Source organism: Loxodonta africana, chromosome 6, assembly GCF_030014295.1.
Source record: "Loxodonta africana isolate mLoxAfr1 chromosome 6, mLoxAfr1.hap2, whole genome shotgun sequence".
Lineage (NCBI taxonomy): Eukaryota > Metazoa > Chordata > Mammalia > Proboscidea > Elephantidae > Loxodonta > Loxodonta africana.
The window spans coordinates 65,520,143-65,541,119 of NC_087347.1; the positions used below are offsets into that span (position 1 = coordinate 65,520,143).

At 37.1% G+C, this 20,977-nt stretch overlaps 1 long non-coding RNA gene across 4 annotated transcripts in view; it reads right to left on the minus strand.

Moving 5' to 3' along the window:
• Positions 1–318: 318 nt before the first annotated feature.
• LOC111749432 (uncharacterized) overlaps positions 319–20,977 on the minus strand; it is a 38,638-nt gene continuing 17,979 nt past the window's right edge. For 2 of the 4 annotated variants that reach the window (XR_010322277.1, XR_002784571.2), the window contains exon 5: positions 322–9,044. This is a non-coding gene — a long non-coding RNA (uncharacterized LOC111749432). Of the gene's footprint in view, positions 9,045–20,977 lie in introns of all 4 variants that reach the window. The other 2 variants (XR_010322278.1, XR_010322276.1) reach the window with 2 other exon arrangements.

Genomic DNA, 20,977 nt, shown 5'->3' on the forward strand with positions numbered 1-20,977 from the left:
TGCTCCATGGAGTTTCCAAGGAGTGGCTGGTGGTTTAGAACTACCAACCTTTCGGTTAGCAGCCAAGCTCTTAACCACTGTGCCACCAGGGCTTCCATTAGTCATTCCAAACCAAAACCAAACCTGTTGCCATCGAGTCGATTCTGACTCATAGGGCCCTATATGTAAATCAAAACCACAATGAGCTACCATCTCACCCCAACATTACTGTCATTTATTAAAAAAAAAAAAAGCATTGGTGCCTGGCCACAATCGATGACTGCCCTGACAGGGAGCAGAACAGAGAACTCCTGAGGGAACAGGAGATCAGTGGGATGCAGATCCCAAATTCTCATAAAAAGACCATACTTAATGGTCTGACTGAGACTAGAGGAATCCCGGCGACCATGCTCCCCAGACCCTCTGTCAGCACAGGACAGGAACCATCCCCGAAGACAACTCATCAGACATGAAAGGGACTGGTCAGCGGGTGGGAGAGAGATGCTGATGAAGAGTGAGCTAATTATATCAGGTGGACACTTGAGAGTGGGTTGGTAGCTCTTGTCTGGAGTGGGGATGGGAGGATAGAGAGAGAGGGAAGCTGGCAAAATTGTCACGAAAGGAGAGACTGAAAGGGCTGACTCAATAGGGGGAGAGCAGGTGGGAGTACGGAGTAAGATGTATGTAAACTTATATGTGAGAGACTGATTGGATTTGTAAACATTCACTTGAAGCTTAATAAAAGTTAATTTAAAAATAAATAAATAATCATAGGTGTTAAAAAAAAAACAGAAAATAACGAATGTTGGAAAGGTTGCGGGGAGATGGGAACTGTCATGCTGGTGGGAATGTAAAATGGACAACCACTATGGAAAATGATACAGCACCTCCTTAAAAATCTAGAAATAGAAATACCACAGGATCCAGAAATCGTACTCCTAGGGATATACCCTAGAGAAATAAGCCATCACATGAATAGACCTGCACACCCATGTTTACTGAAACATTATTTACAATAGCAAAAAGATGAAAATGATCTAAGTGCCCATCAACAGATAAATAGATAAACGAACTACGGTACATACATGCAATGAACTACTACACAATGATAAAGAACAATGATGGACCTTCGAAACAACTCACAACGTGGATGAATCTGGATGGCATTATGCTGAGTGCAATAAGTCAATTACAAAAGGACAAGTATTGTATAAGACCACTATTATAAAAACTCAAGAAAAGGTTTCCACACAGAATAAAACAATCTTTGATGGTTACAATGGAGGGGAAGGGTGGGGAAGGAGAAATCACTAACTGGACAGAAGACAAGTGTTAACTTTGGAGAACGGAAAGACAACACACAATATAGGGGAAGGTAGCACAACTTGACCAAGGCAAAGTAGTGGAAGCTTCCTAGACACATTCAAACACCTTAAGAGACTGAGGTAATGCAGCTGAGGGCTGGGGCCACAGTCTCAGGAGACATCTAGGTCAGTTGGCACAATGTAGTTCACAAAGAAAATGTTCTACATCTTACTTTGGTGGGTACTGTCTGGAATCTTAAAAGCTGGAGAGTTGCTATCTAAAGTACATCTGTTGGTCCCATTACGTTTGGAGCAAAGGGGAATGAAGAAAGCCAAAGACATAAAGAAAATATTAGTCCAAAGGACTAATGAACACATGAACTACAACCTCCACCAGCCTGAACCCAGAAAAACTAGACCATGCCCAGCTACCACCAACAACTGCTCTGACAGGGATCCCAATAGAGAGTCCCAAACAGAATTAGAGAAAAATGTAGAACAAAATTCAAATTTACAAAAAAAGACCAGACCTACTGGTTTGACAGAGACTGGAGGAATCACTGAGACTATGGGCCCTGGACACCCTGCTAACTCAGAACTGAAGCCATTCCAAAAGTCCACCTTTCAGCCATAGATTAGATAGGCCTATAAAACAAACAATAACACACAAGAGGAACGTGCTTTCCAGTTCAAATATACCAAATGGCCAACACCTGCCCGAAAGCAAAGAGGAGAAGGCAGGAAAGGACAGGTAACCCAGACCAACAGACACGGGAAACCCAGAGTGTAAAGGGAAAGGTGGAGGGTACTGACACATTGTGGGAATTGTAATCAGTGTCACAAAACAATCTGTGTATAAATTTTTGAATGAAAAAAAAAACAAACAAAAGCAATTGCTGTCAGGTAAGTCCAACTCATGGTAACACCACGTGTGTAAGAATAGAACTGTGCTCTATGGGGTTTTCAATGGCTGATTTTTTTTTTGGGGGGGGGTAGATCACCAGGCCTTTCTTTTGAGACACATCCAGGTAGATTCAAACTTTCAACCTTTCAGTTAGTAGTTGAGTGCATTACCCGTTTACACCACCCAGGGTCTATTGGAGCTAAGTGCTTTATCGTGACGGAAACATGTTTGTAGGTCCAGTACCCATAACATGGGAAGAGCAAGTGTTTCTGGGAAAAATTTAAAGCAAACAGTCTCTATCATCATAGATAACAATTTCTGTAGCTCAGGAGGCCAGTGTGTGAAGGAACACCAAGATATCTAGGGCAGATTTCTCTTTTCACAATGATATAACTGAATCCAGCAGAAAGTTTTTAGAATGGTAGAAATTATGAGCTAGGTAGTCTCAAAGCAGATATACTTAGGGAAAAGGGTTTTGTGGTGCCCTTAACTTAGAATCATAGGATATCAGTACAGTTTGCTTTTAGTTGTGTCAGTCATGACTGTAAGAAATAAGGGAAACTTTCTTTTTGTGAAGTGAATATTAAATAGTTGCTATATTTCCCTCAAACAAATGATTAAATATTTCCAATACCTTACTTTGAATTAATTAGAAAATAATTAACATTTTAAATGTCCTTTCTGTTAATGTGAATATGCTAACACAGACATTAGTATTTTAATAACAATGCTAAATATAATAAAACATGTAAACACAATACACAAAAAAATTCAAGTATGCTTCTTTAACCCATAAACGGTCATGTTGCTTGACTCTGCACAAATTGCCAGTGCCAGGAAATTTCTGTGAAAAGACATTTTTTAAAGGTGTAATACTGAGTCTCCAGACCACAATGGCATGTAATGTTTTCTGAGTCTGTCAGATGATAAATGAGGATATAGCTTCCAGAAACTAATTAGCTGAAAAGAATATCTACCTATTTCAGTAACTTCCCATGGAGAGTGTGCATCCAACTTTAAGCCAAAAATCTGCTCTTTTTATAGCTATTAACTAGGAATGTTTTTTGAATTCTAAATCTGAAGGCGTATGAGCTAAGTGTTAAGCTACCTAAAAAATGTTGTTTGAGTAAAAAAAATCATTTGGAGAATATAATTTTAAGGCTATAAATATTGATTATAGTGCATTCTAAAGTATCATTTGAAAGTTAATGTGTAATTAAAATACTTTTTTAAAAATATTCTTTCTGTATTTCTAAATGTCAGTCATAGTCTACCCTTTGTGATGGTTAAAAAAAAATGTGTAAGGTGTCCTAATCCAAATATCACTTGGGCTTTCTATCCATCTTTCATAATCTATTATCTATCCAGCTATCTCTTAATCCATCTTTATACACATTTTATCTTTCTGAATTTATAGACCATAAGCTATGTCTAGGACTCCCTGGGTGCCACAGTTGTTGAGCACTGGACTACTAGCTGAGATACTGGCTGTTCGAGCCCACCTAGAGGTGTTGTGAGATGAGACCTGACAATCTGCTTCTGAAAGGTCACAGCCTTGAAAGCCCAATGAACTGCAGTTCTACTCTGCACACACATGGTAGCCATGAATCAGAATCAACCTGACAGAGTCAGACAACAACAACAACAAAGCTATGTCTATGTTATTTAACAAAAACTTTCACTTATGATAACTTGAGCCTACTTCAAAATGACCAAAATGACCAAGAATAGATAATACCAGATTTTATTGGCCAGGTATTTGATTATGTCACACCAACTTTATCTATGTGTTAGATCATTAAGCATTATTTTTCAAAGATTTACTAAGAATCTTCTATGTGACATGAACTGTGCTAGGTAAAACTTTACAAAGATGACTAAATCCTGAAGCAACTACATAGCATAATTATTAATCTCACTGGCTTTGAAACCAGACAGACTTGGACAGAAGTACAACTCTATAATTTAGTGATTTTGTATGACACTCCAGATGACAATTGTATGATTTTTATTTGTTTAATTGGCTTAACTCTAAAATAAAAATACCAACACCAGTAATAATAATAACAAAAATGTAGCTTCATGTGAGCATTAAATGAGATTTCTCATAAAGCACTAAACTCAGTGCACAGCATTTAATGCGTCTAAAGATGGAAGCTAGATAGTGGTGATAATGATGATGGAATTATAATAATGAAGGTTGTTTAGAAAGGAGATCTCTTAGACAAATGTGAAAAGTAATCCTTTGCAATGGAATAGCTCCAAAAACCCAGAAGTATAAATAAATACTTCCATCAAAGTTTGGGTTTGAGGACAAATATATAGAAAGTTGCCATAGAAAGATACCATTTGAGCATTTGAATTTGGAAGATAAATAAATATGACTAGAGAGAAAAGAGGGAATGAGCATTCCTAACAGAAGAAATGGCATTTGCAAAGCAATGGATGTGTCACATAGTCCGGCAAATCTGGGAAATAGTGAATAGTAAGTGTTTTTTTAAATGTGCCTTAACCCTGGTGGCTGTTGTCAGGTGCCCTTGAATCAGTTACAACTCATAGCAGCCCTATGTACAACAGGCCAAAACACTGTCCCATCCTGCGCCATCCTTATAATTGTTATGTTTGAGCCCATTGTTGCAGCCACTATGTTAATCCATCTCATCGAGGGTTTTCCTCTCTTTCACTGACCCTCTACTTCAACAAGCATGACGTCCTTTTCCAGGGACTGGTCCTTCCTAATAACATGTCCAAAGTATGTGAGTTGTAGTCTCACCATCCTTTCTTCTAAGGAGCATTCTAGCTGTACTTCTTCCAAGATAGATTTGTTCACTCTTCTGGCAGTCCAGGGTGTATTCAGTATTCTTTGCCAACACCGTAATTCAAAGGCATCAATTCTTCTTCAGTGTTCCTTAGTCATTGTTCAACTTTTGCAATGCATATGAGGCGATGCATATGAGTACTGGAGGCATGGTAAAAAAAAATAGAGATGGATCTATAAGCCAGATAGCACTTTAAAGAAGTACTACAAATGTTTATTTGGCTTAGATCCTGAAAGTTTAATCAATGAGTGTTGGATCCTTCTTATGGTATCTAGTTTTTGGTTTAAATATTCAGATAAACACATTATGAGAAAGGATTTGTGGACTACTTAATCAATAGGTGGTGAGATCATGAAAAATGGGTGGTTTTAGATGTAATTTTGGATTAAGAAACCTAGGAATAATAGTGACTAGAGATAAATAAATGTATCTATAGATACATAGCTATTTTGGTACCTCAGGAAATTTTCATTGATTTCTTCAGTACAGAAAAAATTATAAGATACTATATTTTGCACACTTTTCCCATCAAAAACATAATTGAGTAGACTGAATAAGCTGAAGTTTATGTTATTGTTGCTATTAATCTTAACTTTTTATATGATCAACAGTGAAGAGGTAAAAATGGGTGCTTTTTAGATGGTTAAAAAATAAAGTTATTTGATGTAGGAATAATTTCCAAGGCTTACATGACAAAAGCACTATCATATACATATGCACATTCATAAATGCTAAATAGATTTTTCTGTACTTAAATCAGAGATTTCATGTATTTCCTAAATCAATGAGTGAGGAATAAATTACTTAATTATACTTCCCCAAAGAGTCTGCAACACACACTGCCTTGATTAACAAAAATAAAAGTATCTGTATAAGAATTTTGTTTAAAATATTTAAAATTTTTTACTGTATGTTATTTAAAATATATTTGCTATACTTTGTTTCTATTAAAATACATTTGTTATTAATTTAAAAAAAAGGAATCATCCTCAAAGAACTGTAAATGCTATGACTTTTGAAAGACAAACTATGCTTTCATCCAAAATTATTTCAATATATGTGTATATATATCCATTATGATCATTTGCAGTTTCAAAATCAACATCACTCTATAAATTAGCTTTCCTGACAGGTTCCGATTATGATAGTCCATGAGGGTTTCAAACTTCTACATTGTCAAAGTTGAGAGTTTTGTGAACTCTTCTCCTCAACCTCAAATTCTTGGAACAAACTTTCTCTCTAATTTTGGTACAATTAAGGTTTAGAGGCAAATAACATACCTAAGAGAAGAATATATTGATTGCTTTTAATGAAACTAAATATATGGTACCTGATTTGGGGATAAGATTTTAAAGCTAATGATAGCTGTTGTAATGACAGTTTTTAGAATCTAAGAGTAAATCTGTTCAGCACCCTAAAGTGCAAGACAAAGGCTGTGCATATATTACACTGCAAGGCAAAGAAAGCACACAAATCAAACAGGAAAAATACACATTGTGGCACAAATAAAGTAGTTGTGCATCCTTTGTGTTTTGAATCGACCGGACTGCAGCGGGTTTGGTTTTGGGTTGGATTTCTCATATGTATATACAGAGATTGACAATAATGACTTAAAAAAATAATGAATTGAATTGCATTTTAATATTGGTATGCAAGCAATATGCAAAACTTAAAGGAAGACATGATCAATATCAAATTATATTTCTACAGTGTGATTTTAATAGTATAATAAAATGCATAGAAGAACTACTAAGTGCATCAAAATGTTAACAATAATTATTTTTGAGTGAAAGAACTAGTTTTTTTTCTTTCTGCTTTTCTGTATTTTCTAACTTTCCAAAAATAAAGACTCTTCAAGTGAAAAAAACTTTTGCTCAAAAAAGAAACAAACAAGGACATAATGTTCGTTTTCCCAGAGCTCACACTTTAAGTTATAATTTCTAATAATATGCTATACTCTGCAGGTTTTAAATTATCTTCACATTTAATATACCATTTGATCCTCATAAGGAAACAGGTTATTACAAATGAGGAAAATTACAGTAAGACATTAAGGAATACTCTCAAGATCATCCAGCTATTAAGTGACAGAGACACTTTTTAAACAAATTCCAATACAAAATGTAAGTACCAACCAGAACAATCATAGAATAGCAAGGAAGGCAGAGGAGGAGGAGGGCAGAGCCAGAGATCCTGGGGACACTAGGGAACACTGGGGAGTGAATCAAGGAGGACCCAACATGTAAAGAGAGTGTATCATGTGCCCCAATGAGTCCCCATCAAGTTCTAAACACTTTGCACATATAATAGCTTTTAATCTTTTATGAGGTGCTTACTATTACCATTCCCATTTTAGAAATGGGGAAATTGAAGCACACAGAGGATAAGTAAGTAGGCTGAACTCACAGAGTTGTAAGTGACAGAACCAGCATTAGAAGCCAGTCATTTTGGTCCTAAAGCCCAGACTCTCCAGTGTTAAGACACAGAAGTCACCATCTAAGAGGTCTCCTTGCATTTCAGATTTTCTTGACAAAGAAAATGGCCAGAACAAATCAATTTTAAATCATTTCAGCAAACTATAATCTTTAAGCACTTATTGTCTTAAAATATTCATTTTAATTCTTTTTTAAAGGTGAAAGGAAATCAAAAGGCTAAATACTGAAAATGTAATAGTGATTTTAACAATCTAATTCTTTTTAATCACTTTTTTTTTTTTAAACCACTCGTGGCACAGTGATTAAGAGCTCAGCTGCAAATCAAAAGGTCAGCAGTTCAAATTCACTAGCCTCTCTTTGGAAACCCTATGGGGTGGTTTTACTCTGTGTTATAGGTTTGCTATGAGTCGGAATCAACTTGATGGAAATGGGTTTGGTTTTTTTGGTTTACTCTATGCAAGAAAAAATGCTTTTATTGCACAAAAATCTAAATCATCTGCATATATTTATCATGAACTAGGTCAATAGTTTATGGAACATCAATGTATACAGACTATTGTAAACAAACAAAAAGGAAATCCCAACTAGCTAATTTTGTTTTTATCACACAAAGTAGTTGAGTGCATCTACTTTGAAGGATTAGTAAAGGTCTCATTTTTTTTTCCTGGACCAATATGAATTTATTTGAACCAGTCTTCTTTCTGTTCTTTAGCATAAATTTATTTCAGTAATTAACTTAGTGAATTAGAAACTTGTTAACTAATTAATTACAAGGACAATATCAAAACCAGTGACCTACATCTATCATACCAACCATAGCTATCATTCTGCTATAAATTACAGAATAAATAATTACCTAATCTTGAGGCCTCAATATAGAGACACCTTCAATCATCCCATTTATCTGTAAATCTAGCATCCTGGCTTTGGTTTTCCTCCTTCTGCTCAGGGCTGTAGATATAGATATATAGATATAATGTCTATAGAGAGACATATATATATATATACATATATAGACATATATACATGTTGTTGTTAGGACCATTGAATCATAGCCACCCCATGTACAACAAAATGAAACACTGCCCAGTACTCCGCCATCCTTACAGTCATTGTTATGCTTGAGTCCATTGTTGCGCCAGTGTCAATCCATCTCATTGAGGGTCTTCCTCCTCTTCGCTGACCCTCTACCTTCTCCAGGGACTGATCCCTCCTGCAATATGTTCAAAGTATGTGAGACGTAGTCTTGCCATCCTTGCTTCTAAGGAACGTTCTGACTGCACTTCTTCCAAGACTGATTTGTTCGTTCTTTTGGCAGTCCATGGTATATTCAGTATTCTTTGCCAAGACCATAAGTCAAAGGCATCAATTCTTTGGTCTTTCTTATTCATCGTCCAGTGTCCGCATGCATATGAGGGGATTGAAAACACCATGGCTTGGGTCAGGCGCCCCTTAGTCCTCAAGGTGACATCTTTGTTTTTTAGCACTTCAGAGAGGTCTTTTGTAGGAGATTTGCCCAATGCAATGTGTCTTTTGATTTCTTGACTGCTGTTTCCATGGGCGTTGACTGTGAATCCATATAAAATGAAATCCTATATGTAGCCTACATAGACATATATATATATATATATAAAAAAAAATAGACACACACATACATACATACACAGAGAAAGAGAGAGGCTTAATAGGAGTCTTGTCTTCCCACACTAAACCTACAGAAGGGGTAGTTTTACCTTGGTCTTTACTAAACTTTGCTGAAATGTTGAAAATAAATAGACTTCCTTACCCATGACTACCCACTGAGTTAAAAGATAAAAATCTTTGAATTCTGCAAAACTAGACTTGAATTTAACCATTTAGGGATTCCAGATTATGTGCTACTGGCCCTAGACCAAGTGAATATAAAGGATTATCTATTTCAGTCACACTTGGACATGGTAGATACAATAACTAGCACTACAATATACAACTAGATTCTTAAAAAATGGAAATCCCAACTTTGCTTCATTTCTTTTTCTACACAGAATTTAATAAATCAGTGATTAAATATTAGTCTCACTCTCCCACTTAGATAATCTACTACCTTCATTGTTTCAATCTTATCTATTCACTACCTTTGGCTGGTAGGTAGATAGAAAAACAAGATAAATCGACTGGCTGTATTTTAAACAAGGAGCCCTTGTGGCCCAATTGTTAAGTGCTTGGCTGCTAACCCACCAGTCACTCTGCAGGAGAAAGATGTGGCAGTCTGTTCCCATAAAGATTACAGCCTTGGAAACCCTATGGGGCAGTTCTATTCTGTCCTATAGGATCACTATGAGTTGAAATCAACTGTACAGCAATGGGTTTTATATTTTAAACTCTTCACCTTCAGGCATTTTCTTTGCTATTCCTATTTTTTTTTTATCGTTGCAAATTTAGATGCCATAGAAAACTGTTATTTGCCTCATAATGGCCTCTTCAGAGTGTTTCACAGTCTTTTGTAGAGAATAATGACATAATGATAGTGTTCTCAGGCCTATATTTTCTACTTGATAAACTAGCAATTACATGATTAAAGCATTTTTAGAAACTCACATTAAGTATATGATACTCTAGAAACCAGTCCATCATGTAATTGAGAGTCAGTAAAAAAAATCATTTACATAACTAACAACCATCAGAAACAGTATTCATGATCAGTATACAATTTTTTCAAATGGATAAATATTTAAGAGATGAAGCAGTTAAATATTCTAGATATAATACATTTTTGTTTTAGCTAAGGCTATAAAATCCGTATTTTATAAATTGTTTGAACTTTTATTTCCTTTCATTAGCTATTCTAAGTCTGCTGGAAGTATGAGATCATGTGCTGAATACATTAGGACAAACTCAGATAAACCTGGTGCTTTCTCTCCAGAAAACACTTATTTACAGAGAGCGGGGATAGGCAGGCAATGCTTAGGCATTAAGTCCTGTGACAAACATTAAATTTACCAAAGACTGTTTTTGTTGTTGCTGTTGTTAGGTGCCATCAAGTTGGTTCCAACTCACAGTGACCCTATAGGACAGAGTAGAACTGCTTCATGGGATTTCCAAGAAGTGACTGGTGGATTCGAACTGTCAACCTTTTTGGTTAGCAGCCATAGCTCGCCGTAGCTCTTAACCACTGCACCACCAGGGCTCCAAAGACTGTTCTTAGACATATCTTTTTTTACTTTTTTTTTTTTGTACTTTGGATGAAGGTTTACAGAGCAAATTAGTTTCTCATTAAACAATTAATACACATATCGTTTTATGACATTGATTGCCAACCCCAAGACATTATAACACGCTTGCCCTCTCAACCTTGGATTCCCCATTACCAGCTTTCCTGTCCCCTCCTGCCTTCTCCTTGCCCCGGGTTGGTGTGCCCATTTAGTCTCATTTTGTTTTATGGGCCTGTCTAATGTTTGGCTGTTGTTGTCATTGTTAAATACTTGCTGATTATTGAAACATTTCAATGTGTTATCTACTCTAAAAATTACATCTATAATTTAAAAAAAAGGAATCTTGATCCCTCTGTGAAGTAGGGACTGTGAGCTAGATTTAATGTATTCTTAGCTGTTATGAAAGAGTCCTTGGTTAAGCACTCAAATACTACCCGAAAGGTGGCAGTTCAAACCCACCCAGAGGCACTTTGGAAGGCAGGCCTGGTGATCACATCTGAAAGGTCACAACCTTGAAAATCCTATGGAGCAGTTCTACCATGAACATGTGGAGTCACCATGAGTCAGAATCAACTCAAAGGCAACTAACAACAACATGCCCAGTGAGCTTTAAAAACAAAAAGCCACCAAAGGTAGAAGCCTGTTACTGGTTTGTTCTGCCACTACCAACACCACCATCCCCGAAAGACATTGGCTTCTATGTTTTCTAATTCAAAAGAAGTTGGAAAACACACCACATTTTATTTTATAATGACAGTCACATGGCAGAATCAGACCACCACAGGGCATTCAGGTATTCATACCCGGTGATCAGTTTGTTGTTGTTGTTAGCTGCTGTACAGTTGTGCTGCAATCCCATGTGCAATGGAATAAAACACTGCCTGGTCCTGCACCATCCCCGTGATCACTTGTTGGTTAGACCCTTGTGATCCATAGGGCTTTCACTAGCTAATTTTCAGAAATAGATCACCAGGCCTTTCTTCTTTGTCCACCTTAGTCTGGAAGGCCACTGCAACCTGTTCAGCATCATAGCAACAACAAGCCTCCACTGACAGATGGGTGGTGGCTGCCCACGAGGTACATTGGCTGGGAACTGAACCTGGGTCTCCCTCATGGAGGGAGAGGATTCTACCACTGAACCACTAATACCCCCTGGCGATCAGTATGAAAACCAAAAAACCCATTACCATCAAGTCAATTCTGACTCACAGTGAGCCTACTGGACAGAGTAGAACTGCTCCACAGGGTTTTCAAGGAGCGGATGGTAGATTCGAACTGCCAGGCTTTTGGTTGGCAGCCTGAGCTCTTTACCACAGACTTACTTGCAGTTATCTGTGCCTTCCGGATATGCAATGACTGAGTCATTTACTTTGTGACTGGGGACCATAGACTCTGATATTAAAAAACAAGGTAAAAGAATTGTTAACTTGTCAGTTCTTGTACAAAGGATAAAAATGATGGAGATACCACCTGGCATGTAAGGCTTCACAGAGCCATCACGTACAGGACATTGTGGCCCTGCCACAGCTCTGGGAACTAGGTAGGGCAGGGAACATTAGCTGTACTTTCCCACCACTTAGAGTGTGAACAGTTTATTTCAAGGAGGTGGCATGAGTAGGACTCTTAGTTATCTAGTGCTGCCATAACAGAAATACCACAAGTGGATGGCTTTAACAAACAAAATTTATTCTCTCCCAGTTTTTTTTTTTTTTAGTCTATAGGCTAGAAGTCTAAAATCAGGGCACCAGCTCCAGTGGAAGGCTTTCTCTCTCTGTCAGTTCTGAGAGAAAGTCTTTGTCATCAACCTTTCCCTGGTCTAGGAGCTTCTCAGTGCAGGAACCATGGGTCTAAAGGGCATGCTCCTCTCCTAGTTCTTCATTCTTGGTGGCATGAGGTCCCCTGTCTCTCTGCTCACTTCTCTTAGTTATACCTCAAAAGAAATTGACTAAAGATGTAACCTAATCTTATAGATTGAATTCCACCTCATTAACATGACTGCCTCTAATCCTGCCTCATTAACATCATAGAGGTAGGATTTACAATACATAGGAAAATCACATTAGATGGCAAAATGGTGGACAACCGCACAATACTGGGAATCATGGCCTAGCCAAGTTGACATATATTTTGGGGGGCACAATTCAATCCATAACAGACTCCATCTCAGGTCTTCTGAGTTTATGGCCTCTGCTATTGAGTACCATGTGTCTTCCTCAGTACACGGGTTTTCTCCTTATCCAAATAGCAAAACCTGTCCACTATCATGTTGTGATGCCCACATCAGAGGTGAGATACACAGTGCTTAACAAAGTTTCCTGCTACACTGGGGGAGGAGGCCAACAATATGCTGGGGGGATTTGGTCTCTAATAAGATGTTTTTATTGACTATGCAAAGGCATTCAACTGTGTGAATTCAACTGTGTGGATCATAACAAATTATGGATAATATTGCGAAGAATGGGAATTGTGCTCATGAGGAACATATACTTAGATGGAGAGGCAGTTGTTCCAACAGAACAAGGGGGATACTGTGTGGTTTAACGTTGGGAAAGCTGTGTGTCAGGGTTGTATCCTTTCACCATACTTATTCGATCTGTATGCCCAGCAAATAACCTGAGAAGCTGGACTATATGAAGAAGAACGAAGCATCAGGATTGGAGGAAGACTCATTAACAACCTGCATTATGCAGATGACACAACCTTGCTTGCTGAAAGTGAAGAGAACTTGAAGCACTTACTGATGAAGATCAAAACTACAGCTTTCAGTATGGATTACACCTCAACATAAAAAAAAAAAAAGTCCTACAACTGGACCAATAAGCAACAACATGATAAAAGGAGAGAAGATTGATGTTGTCAAGGATTTCATTTTACTTGGATCCACAATTAAGGCCCAGGAAAGCAGCAGTCAAAAAATCAAACAACGCATTGCACTAGGCAAATCTGCTGCAAAAGACCTCTTTAAGGTGTCAAAAAGCAAAAATGTCACCTTGAAGACTAAGGTGCACCTGACCCAAGCCATAGTGTTTTCAATCACCTCATTTGCATGCAAAAGCTGGACAATGAATAAGGAAGACTGGAGAAGAATCAATACCTTTGAATTATGGTGCTGACAAAAAACATTGAATCTACCAGAAGAACGAACAAATCTGTCTTGGAAGAAGTACAGCCAGAATGCTCCCTAGAAGCAAGGATGGCGAGACTACATCTCACATACTTTGATATGTTGTCAGGAGGGAAGAAGGACGTCATGCTTGGTAAAGTAGAGGGTCAGTGAAGGAGAGGAAGACCCTCAACGAGATGGATTGACACAGTGGTGCAGCACTGGGTTCAAGCATAACAATGATTGTGAGGATGGCGCAGGGCTGGACAGTGCTTTATTCTGTTTTACATATGGTTGCGATCAGTCAGAACCGACTCGATGGCACCTAGCAACAATGAAATTCCTTTGTAAAGGTCAAAACCATTAAAAAGGAACTACTGTATGTTGCAAAATGAACTGTAAACATTGATTGCAACATTTGAGATTTCAACTCAGAACTTAAGATCATTGTGTCCTCTAACTTTCTTTTTAGATAACCAACAGCAACTACTGATACAACCCCTGTCTGACCTCATGAGTTTATATCTGGGGATGTGAAACGAAAACATATTGACTCTTTTCTTTACCCTACTTCCACCTGTCCACAAAATTTCCATCTTCCTAGCCACAATAGGCAGGAATTTGGTAGCAGATCAATATAACAAACACTATAGAAAAGAGTTGAAACTTGATGAGAAACACAAATCATACTATATTTTTGATTATTTAAATGATAAAAAAGTACAACCTTGAGAGTTCTTTCTGATTTCATTTCCACTGTATGCTGGTAGAATTTCAGTGCACACTAGCACTGAGACCCTTCAGAGTAAAAACGGTGGTGGTCTTGAGGTCAGGCAGGTTACCAGTTGTCACTCATTTCCTTTGCTAACATTACCCTGAAGGAAGTTTTAATAGTTTCATGTAAACAAAGCTAGATTAAAAAGAAAGCTTTTAGAAAATAGACTTTCAGAAAATTAAAATCATTCATTACTGCAGTAAAAGCTGCATCATTTGTTTATGCCTTCGTAATACGACCTATCATAAGAATGCCATTTAATTGTGTTACCGTCTATTTAAAGTTTTGCATATAATAAACACTAAGTAGCTAACACTAGGAAAATATACTGTTAAGCTCAGTTTGACACCGTTTTTACTAGAAGTCATGATACTGACAAGCTCTGAAGTAAACATTGTTAACCATCCTTCTTCTGCAGGGGTCTAAAATAAATACTAATACTTATGTATAAAGTGTGTGTGTGTGTAAGTGCTCATGTGTGGGTGTACAGTCATTTTCATACAAAGCCAGTTCGAAGTGGTTTATAAAAGCATTTGTAGTCTTAATAGGTGAGCTTCTTTAACCTGAAAAAAAAAAAAAAAAAAACTGCCCATAATTTTCTCTTTTCTATATGACAAACCATACTTAATGAACATTTCTAAAAATTTACAGTAGAAATCAAACAAAGCCAGACATGTTGCAACAAAATAATATAGCACATGCTGATAGTGCTCAGAAACCCTGGGGGCATAGTGGTTAAGTGCTACAGCTATTAACTAAGAGGTTGGCAGTTCAAATCCACCAGGCACTCCTTGGAAACTCTATGGGACAATTCTTCTCTGTCCTACAGGGTCACTATGAGTGGGAATCGACTCGACAGCAGTGGGTCTTTTGGGATAGTGCTCAGACCTTATCTATAGAGATCTTGCTCCTGGAAGCAGATTGTCTGATAATTTTTGTGAAGTTGAGAGGCCTTGTGATAACAAAGAAAGTGTAATGGACTCGAGGTCAAAGGACCATGCGTCCTGCCGTGAATCAGCCATCCACTCTATGCCTAAGAGCTGTGAGTCTCAGTTTCATATCCTTAAATGTAAATAATAATTCCTACACTGTGGGTATTTGGGAGATTTAAATTCAGCACATAGGCAAATGCACCTAATAAACTATAAAATGTCATATTATTATTAGTAATATCTGAACAAAGGCATCATTAAGAGTCCAAGGTACAGATTCAAACAATCCAAAAATTTTCTAAAGTGAGTATAAAGCATAAGATAGGTTATGATTTTAATTTTTGTTTTGTTATGTTTTTAGAATATAATGTAGATGATGTTTATAATTGGGGAAAAACAAAAAATCTGCACTTATCTTTCTCATATCCTACTTATTAGACAAAACACAAAATGTTCATCTCTTGCTCCTACTGATAGACAAAACACAAAGATGTTAACGATAATCATTTTTAAAACAAGGCAGAAAGAGCTGAGTTCTAGGGTTCTACACATCTCTTAGCTCCACCTAGTAAACTTGAAACCTCAGATGAGTTACTTAACCTGCTTCAGTTTCTTCATCTATGAAATGTGCATAATGACAGTACCTACACCTCAAAAGACTGTGGTGAGCAAAACAAGTTATTAAGAGTTTAGAGATTAGCACAATGTCTGTCACATAGTAAGAACTCAACACATGTTTATTGCTACAACATGGCTACAGATTTCCTCACATAGGCATTTTGTGCACACTGGCCAATTCTCAAATTCTATTTGTAAACACAAGGAGATTCTAGCCCACCCAGATTCATCTTCTTTCATGAGTCAGGGCACTTGCCCAGTAGAAAGGGTCTACTGAGATGAACTCTAAGTGATCCCTGCTTTCAAATCCAGCTGGAAAACTTGATAATCAAAATGTTCTCACCACCCCCCCGCAAAAAAAAAAAAAACTCAAATACATGTTAATAGCTTAATGGCTGCATTATCTAGACTTAAACAATCACCACAGACTTGGTAAAGGTTTATTCCAAATTCTTGCCATGTGGCTTCATTTCTTTTTTCATTCATCCAAAAAAAGGTTTATAGAATCTCTACTACATTTTCAGCATTGTATTAGGTGATGAGATAGAAAGTTGAGCAAAAATAAACACAATCTCTAATTCCATGCAGTAAGGAAGATAAATATTAGCCAAAATCACCACACAAAACAAATGTAAAATTGCAACTGTAGTAAGTGCTATAAAGGAAAAAAACAGCGCTATGGGAACATAATATCAAAAGGAAATGAAAAACTTATGTTGGTGAGAGAAAGCTTTTCTGAGGAAGTGATAACTGGGTTGATATCTTAAGAAAGAATAGATCTAACAGGGCAGAAAGTGTAAGCAATCATGTTCTAAGTACAAGGAGTTATCTGTGTGTAGGCAGGAAATGTGGCTTCATTTGGGAACTGAAGATGAGATTAGGTCTTAGAAAAGAGGAAGCATTAAGTGAAGATGACATGAGGCTGGAGGAGCAGGCAGAGCCCTGTAAACCATGTTAAGGAGTTGTTTCCTTATCCAAAGAACAAAGGAGGGCCTTCAGAGAATTTTAAACATGATAATGTTGCCAGTTTTGAGAAAAGAAAGAGGTTGATAAGATCCAATGTGAATTCTGCTGTGTGAAGAACAGTTTAGAGTGGGCCAGGAGAGTTGTGAGAAACCAGTTAGCGGGTTGGGGCCAGGGTTCAAGAAAGTGAATGAGAACACTTAGATTAGGACGGCTGAGCAGGGGTGGGGAACAGCTTAGCTTTCCATAAAACATGTATTCTTTTCCTTCATTGCTCAGGCATATTTTTCATGAGACTTTTTTTTAAATGTTCTAAAGAATCCAAGTAGGTGCTAACTATTGCTAGAGGATTTGCGTACACATTTGAATTCATAAGAGAACAATCAAAATGCCAGTTTCTGAATACCCAGCATCATCCCTCTCCAGCTGAAAGCCGTTGTCTAGTGTTACCGTAAAACATGCGGCACTGAAAATGAACCGAAGGAAGCAATTTCCATCGAAACACATTCTTATTATGAAAATGCCATAGGTGAGCAACAATTTATGAGAAATTGGATTGAAGATTAGTAATTCCTTTAAACTGAAGCTGAAGGAAAGGTAAACACATCCAGGAGAGGAAGAGAGGAACAGGTAACAACCATCTGCAATCTAACCACATGAAAATCCAATAGTACCAATTCTAACATAACTCATGGCACCATCTTTGGAATCTGCCAGAAGACCAGCTGCCACTTCAAGGAAAATATCTCTCCTATTTTGGCCACTAGGCAATCATGCTTTTTATATGTAAAGGTGATATATACGATAGCCATTGCACCTTTCTAGTACCTCACAACAACTGAACAAATGCAGAAATACGTACACACACGCCAACCCCAAAATACATAAGCTCACACATCTCACAGGGTTAAGCAGAAAAACAGAAGGAACAGCAGCACTAAGCACACCTTCATTTCACAAAACACACACGCATACAGAAACATCCATTACAATTTTCTCTAAGACGAATTGCATCTGTCACCTCGAGGAAAAAGCAAATGAAAGAGCTGGCAGCCTAGTTCTCCCCGAGTAGAAGTGAGACATTAATTTAGCTCATTGTGCACATTGAGAAGTTATTGCACTGCAGGGATTTCCAATTACATAATGCAGGTTCAGAACTATGTTTGGGTGTCACTTGGCTGCCAGCATCCAAGGGTGAGCTGTGTAACACTCCTCTGTCATGTAGCTCATGTGAGAACAGAATTCTGCTGTTCCAAGAAATGGCACTCATCTTGGAGATCTTCCCAGTTACACAAAAGAGCATAATTTCCACATTACCCCCAGGCACACTGTCTAGGATGATAAGTCTACGATAGCTTTATGCGGAAATTATATACACAGCTCTACTAATGAAAGGCATAGGGACTGCTTTTTGGTGGTGGTGGTGGTGCAGAAAAGCAAAATCAATTTGTTTTTCAATTTTTATAAAATGACATCTGAACTTTCTATAACAATCAGCTGAGACTGAGGGTTAGATGGTAGATGGGGTAATTGCAATATGATTATCTAACTGATCAGGGCTGGGGTTGGCAAGCAACGTAGGGTGTAGACTTACCAATCGTCTCATAACTGGCTTATCTCAGGACTTTGGTTTTAACTACTTCAAACTTTTAGTTTCATTCTTCTCTCGGGTTTTCATTAGGGTCTCATAGTTTTGCATTCTGATTGAGTTTCTTTCTACATATGAAAGCACACTTACAAAATAAAGACCAGAAGTAAAAGAAGGATGAATATTTGCAGATATTTATTGTCTATTTAGTTCTATTTAGTGATTAAATTCCACATGTAGGGCATAGTTTGCCAAACACTTGAGGATAAATTGGAGAACAAGACAGTGTTTTTTTCCTAGAAGCTCACAACTCTCTTATCATAAAGCCTGGAAAATGAAAGCATTTGTGTACTTGCTACCGGTATATCATTTCAAAGAGTTCTTTTCATTTTATTACACGCAGCCATTTTAAATCAAATTGACTGGAAAACAAAACCTTGAGGTAGTCATAATAATAAAACCAAAAAACAAAACCCATTGCCATCGAGTTGATTCCAACTCATAGTGACCCTATAGTACTTAATATTTATAGAGCATTTAGTATGCTTACTAATTTTGCACATATCTAATCCTAATAAAAACTTTGTGCGTTAGGATATTTTAATCTTCATTATATAGATGAGGAAACAGAGATTTAGGAAATTACATAACTTCAGCAAGATCATAGATCCAATAAGCGTAGCCTAGATTTTAACCAATGTTTGATTCCACATTGTTCTCTCTTATTCATTTTTCTATACTGCCCCATTTTAACATTTTCTATAGCCTCAACATCGTACATTTTAAGGTATGTACAGCTTATTGTATGTCAATTATCCCTCAAGCTGTTATAAGAAGGAGGAGGAGAATAATAAGGAAGAGAAGGAAATAGATACATGATCTTTGAGAAGTATTTGTTGGAGACACAAATTTGGAAGTCATCAGTATATAGATGGTACTTCAAGCCTTGGGAATGAATGAGCTCACCAAGGGACAGATTAGTCAGAAAAGTGAAGAGTACTGTCTTAGTCATCCAGTCCTGCTTTAATAGAAATACCACAAGCGAATGGCTTTAACAAAGAGAAATTTATTCTCCCAGTCTAGTAGGCTAGAAGTACAAATTCAGGACATCAGTCTTTCTTTCTCTGTCAGCTCTGGAGGAGTCCTTGTCATCAGATTCCCCTGAGCTAGGAGCTTCTCAGCTCAGGAACCTCAGGTCCAAAAGACGTACTCTGCTCCTGGCACTGCTTTCTTGGTGCTGTGAGGTTCCCATATCTCTCTGCTTGCTTCTCTTTTTTATATCTCAAAAGAGATTGGTTTAAAACAAACTCTAGTCTTGTAGATTGAGTCCTGCCTTATTAACATAACTGCCACAAATCCTACCTCATTAACGTCATAGAGATAGGATTTACAACACAGGAAAATCATATCGGGTGACAAAATGGTGGAAAATCACACAATACTAGGAATCATGGCCCAGCCAAGTTGACAGATATTTTCGGTGGACACAATTCAATCCATGACAAGGACCTAGGATATTGCCTTGAGGAACCCCAAAATTTAGAAGTTAAGAAGAAGATCATAACAAATGATATGGTTCATTTAAGTTGTTTAAATCTAAAATCAAGTTTGAAGCATCTGATCATCATTTTCTTTACTACAGGCTGAACAAGTGGAAATGCAGATCCATTTAAGATAATTTGTAACTCGGCAATTTTTGTGAATTTTTATACTTGTTCATATCCATAAGTCCATAGCATTTAACGTAATTATTTTTTATCCTAATTTATAGAAATTCTCTATTGTTTTCCCCCCAAAGTTATTCAACATATACCATCATAGGTAAATTATTTCCTATATTTCTATGAAATGTGCTAGCATTTTCTGAAGATACCATCCATTTTATCTGTCTAGAGGTAAAATAAACAGCATTATACATGACATACAACATCAATAGAGTATATAAAGTATTCACAGAAAGAAAATTGTGAAAATTATCATTTTAATTGATATTTATGAGGCATGTGTCAGTATATCCTAAATTAAGCTTATTCAAAAATAAGTTAATTTTATATTTAAATTTAATTTGAATTATTTCAAGTGGCTATTTAAGTTAACTTGGTCAGTTTATTTTTAGTTTGTTGTCTTAAAGCTATAGCCCTGAACTTCTAAAAACTACAGGTACATTCTGGGTTATTTCCAAAAACTAAAAATCAAATGAGCTCTTCCTTCAACCCTCTCCTATTCAGACTATTCACTCTGTCTCTCTCTGTCTATCATCAAATATTTCTGTAACAGGTGTTTATGCTCACTGGCTCCACTTTCCGTTCCTATTAGCCACATCAGTCCTCTGGAACTGTACTTTCAAGGACCACCATGAAATCTCA